This window comes from Otolemur garnettii, unplaced genomic scaffold (genome assembly GCF_000181295.1).
Source record: "Otolemur garnettii isolate 467f Iridium unplaced genomic scaffold, OtoGar3 scaffold00138, whole genome shotgun sequence".
Taxonomy (NCBI): domain Eukaryota; kingdom Metazoa; phylum Chordata; class Mammalia; order Primates; family Galagidae; genus Otolemur; species Otolemur garnettii.
Window position 1 is genome coordinate 1,107,517 of NW_003852533.1, and position 5,138 is coordinate 1,112,654.

The following is a 5,138-nucleotide window of genomic DNA, read 5'->3' on the forward strand; positions in this document are numbered from 1 at the left end:
AGCAATAACTGAGAAAATGACATGAAGGCTGTGTTGACCAGTTGATGGAAGTATTTCAGATTGCATGTGAAAACCCCACACTGTACCCTAGAAGTGCATTAATGTACATAGTTACTGTTCAATAAAAAAAAAAGAAAAAAAAAATCAAGACTTCTGATTAGGCTGTAATAACTAAGACAGTGTGATGCTTGCACAGGGATAAACACCTGGATCAGTGACTCAGAACTGATATCACGGAGAGATCTATTTCTATGAGAATACTTGATACATGACTAGAACGGCATGGGGAATTGGTGTGTAAAGGGCCTGGGACAATTAGGAAAAAACAAAATTGGATCACAACCTCACACTGTACATGGAAATCAATTTCAGGATGATTATAGAAGTAAATGTAAAGTGATAAAGATTTTAGAAAATACCATTGGAGACTATTTTTAATGATCTTAGATGAAGAAATTGTTTTTTAAACTAGACACAAAAAGATGTGACTATAAAGTAAACACTGAAAAATTTTAGTACATTAAAATAAAGAATTTAAGCTCATCAAATGACAACATAAAACAGTGAAAAAAAGAAACCTACAGAGAAGAGAGCATGTATTTTCAACACACAAAGCCACAAAGTGTTAGTATCCAAAATATATAAAAACTCTTACAAATCAGTAAGTTGGGGAAGAGAGAAGAGTAGAGATTTCAACCACGTTAAACAAAGAATTCAAGAAACAGATGGAGTGTGGTTAAAAAAAAAAAAGGGATTAAAACAACCAACCCTTATTTTAGGAAGCAGTCTGTCCTGTGATAGAGGGATGGAAAGAGACACTGCATTGTAAGAACCCCCACAAATGCTATCTCCATCAAATGGGAAGAAGTAAAGGTTTAAAAAGACACACATAAAAATTGAGTGTCTTAGAGACAGTTCACCTTGCCTCACCAGCCTGGCTTCTCCCCTGTGTGAACCATTAGCAATGCTGTACCATGTCCAGGAAAAACCACCTTCCTCAAGATGAGTACTCAGGAAAAAAACAGCTCAAGATCCATGCAAAGAAACTACCAATGAAAACAAATAGGAATGCTTAATGGTGGACTAAAAATAATTCCAAAAAGTATTACTGAAGAATAAGTACAAATTGTGACCCACCACCCCACATTCTGCCATGCAATCAACATAAAGATTCAAAGATTTGTTTTTCTCCACAAACTAAAAACAAAAGAATTCAAATGTCTTCATGTATACAAACAGCAACCTATTAAAAGATATCAAGAAAAGGTCTTGCATGTAACAACAAAAGATAGAACATTAGAAAAAATGCTCATTGTCAAGTGTTGAGTCGAGTAACAGCTTCCTTGCAACTGTGCAAGGTGAGACCAGGGAGAGAAGACTCCAGGCATCTCTGGCTGGTGGGATCTGCCCAGAAACATGCCTTTGGGGACACAGGGAGTCAGCAAGAGACTTCTGGACCCCATGAGGAGGACAAAAGCAGTGAAGAACTGGCAAGTGGTTGCGTGTGTTCATTTGGTCTAATCCTGATGGCAGCTGTAAGTACAGCAGCAGTGAGATTGCAAACTGGAAAGGCCTTACCTGTCAGCTGTTTTTTTGTTTGTTTGTTTGTTTGTTTGTTTGGACTCGGTAGTCAGTTGAACTACTTTGGGAGAACTTGGGCAAGAGTACAGAGCACTTTAAACGTTGTCTAGGACCCCAGACTGCACCACTGAGCTGGATGGAGCTAATAGTGTCTGGCTGTGGGCCACAGGGAGCCATTGTTGGAGAACTGCCCTGGCAATCTCCACCCTCAGGGTTACAGAGCAAGGATTTGGCAGGAGACCTTGGGTGAGTAATCTAGTCACTGAGCAGCCTAAAGGAAGGGACTGAGACACCTTACAGCCTTGGCCCTCAGGGGCACAGAGTGAGACCAGTTTGGGCACACTGGGTAAGTGGATAGCCACTTCAGGAGTGCCCCCAGGGACAAGTGCTTTCCTGGGAAAAGCTTCTTCTTAGCCAAGGTTAGCAGTTTAAAGTGCCTTTTAAGCAGGCTGAGGAGAGATTTAGACTCTCTATCCTGAGGGGTTTGAAAAATCAGCACAGGCCTCCAGTCTCCATCTCATATAGCTGTATCAGCATTGTGAATAACATCTCATATCCTAGAAGATCACCTGTTGCCCAGATAATATACAGCAAGATATATATATACTGCTTTGTATTTGGTTTTGCTTTTTGGTTTTTAATTTCAACATTTTCCTTCTAGATTTTTCTTTTTTTTTCTTTCTTTTCTTTCTTCATTTTTCTAGTTTAAGTATAATTTTCCATTGTTGCCTTCTTTAACAATTAGAACTTCATTTTTGCTACTGTTTCTGCCCCTATTATTTGTTTTTTTTTCCCCAATTTTATCCCATGAAGTTTTGTTTGCTTGTTTTGGTTTGATTTCTAGCATTTTTTTCTTTCCTCTCTACTTGGTGGAGGTGGGGTACTGTGACCGAACAGGCTGGCAAAGAGCTACTGACCTCAAGGGAACCACCCAACCCAGCACTCCAGGTGGTTGAGAGTGTTTAAGGTTGGGACAAAGTACCCTACTGTACACCTATATTTTCTGTTGCCCTCTTTCTGTGCCTCTCTTGTTTTTGTCAATATTCCCTTTTACTCACCCCCCACCTTTCTCTTTTTTCTTTTATTTTTCTTTCTTTCTTCTTTTAAATCTTTTTCCCCTTCTTTTCTCTTCAATCTTCTCATCCTTCTGGTCCTGGACCAAAAGGTACATCCTTCTGGTCCCATATCAAAACCCTAGTCCAGAGGCATGATAACTGAAGGAGCAAGAGGAAATGAAAGGAAAATTAGGTCAAGGAAACAGATAAAAGAAATCACTCATGAAGAAGAATCAGCAGAAAAATCCTGGCAATGTGAAAAACCAGTTCAGACCAACCCCCACAAGGGACTGTGAGGTAGCTATTGCAGAGGATTCCACCCATAAAGAACTGTTTAAAATGACAGAAAGGGAATTTAGAATACAGATGATGAAAACAAGGAAGGAAATGAAGGAAACTGCTAATAAAGTTGAAAATAACCAAAAGGAAACCTAAAAACAGAATCAAATAAGAGATGAACAATATGAAGAATATAGAAAGGATATAGCAGACCTGAAGGAACTTAATCAGTCAATTAGGGAACTTAAGGATGCAATGGAAAGTATCACAACAGATTAGACCATACAGAAGAAAGAATCTCATAGGTAGAGGACAAAGCCCTTGAGACTACTCAGATAGTTAAAGAGGCAGAAAAGAAGAGAGAGAAAGCAAAACGTTCACTGACAGAATTATGGGACTTTATGAAGTGTTCAAATATAAGTTATAAGTATCCCAAATGGGGAAGATGAATGCCCCAGCGAAATGGAAGCCATACTAGTGAATATTACAAATGAAAATTTCCCAAATATCACCAAAGATTCTGACACATTTCTTTCAGAGGGATATTGGACCCCAGGTCACCTCAACTCTAACAGAACTTCTCTAAGACACATAGTGATGAACCTGTCCAAAGTCAAGACAAAAGAAAAGATTCTTCAAGTTGCCAGGAGTAAGCAGTGGTTGACCTACAGGGGCAAATCCATCAAGGTGACTTCAGACTTCTCTAGTGAAACTTTTCAAGCAAGAAGACAATGGTCATCTACCTTTAATCTACTTAAACAGAACAATTACTAAGCTTTAAAATTGACGGAAAAATCAAATAATTTACTGATATGCAAACACTGAGGAAATTCGCCACAAGAAGACCAGCTCTGCAGGAAATACTTCAACCTGTTCTACACATTGACCATCACAATGGATCAACAGCAAAGTAAGAACTCAGAAATTAAAGGACAGAACTTAACTTCCACAATGATGCAAAAGATAAAACTAAGCAATGGACTTTCACAATATAAGATGAATACAACACTACCACACTTGTCAATTATCTCAATAAATATTAACAGCTTGAATTCCCCTCCCCTAGATTGGCTGATTGGATTAAAAAACACAAGGCATCATCCATTTACTGTCTGCAGGAAACACACCTAGCTTCAAAAGACAAATTAAGCCTAAGAATAAGAGGAAGGGGGAGGGAGAAGGGAGGGGGATGGTTGGAGGGAGGGGGATTGGAGGGATCACTTCTGTTGTTTATCCTACAAGGGTACAAGTGAACCATTCTAAGAGTAGAATATGAAAGTTTTGGCACAATAACTAGGTAAACGACATGAAGGCTATGTTAACCAGTTTGATGAAATATTTCAAATTGTATGTGAATACACCACACTGTACCCCAGAAGTGCATTAATGTACATAGTTACCATTCAATTAAAAAACAAAAGACGAATTAAAACTCTGAGTCAAGGGTTGGAAGACAATTTTTCAAGCAAACGGAATTCAGAAGAAAAGAGGGGTTGCAATCTTATTTTCAGATGCATGTGGATTTAAAGCAACTAAAGTCAAAAAATACAAAGATAGTCACTTTATATTGGTCAAGGGAAAACTACAACAAGAAGATGTTTTCATTCTAAATATTTATGCACCCAACTTAAATGTTCCGATATTCTTAAAACAGACCTTTCTTAGTCTGAGCAATATGATATCCTATAACACCATAATAACAGGGGACTTTAACACTACTCTTACAGAGCTGGAAAGATCCTCTAAACAGAAATTAAACAAAGATATAAGGGACTTAAATGAGACCCTAAAAGAAGAGTCTTGATATGTGCTTGATAGATGCAGATAGAACACTCCATCCCAAAGATAAAGAATATACATTCTTCTCATTACCCTATGGAACAGTCTCCAAAATTGATTATATCTTAGGACACAAACCAAACCTCAACAGAATCAAAAGAATTGAAATTTTACCTTGTATCTTCTCAGACCACAAGGCACTAAAGATGGAACTCAACTCCAATAAAAACATTCAACCCCACACAAAGGCATGGAAATTAAACAAACTTCTGTTGAATGATAGTTTGGTGCAAGAAGAAATAAAAGAGGAAATCATTAGCTTCCTTGAGCATAACAACAATGAAGACACAAGCTACCAAAACCTGTGGGATACAGAAAAAGCAGTCCTGAAAGGAAAATTTATTGCTTTAGAAGCCTACAATCGAAAAACAGAAAGAGAGCACA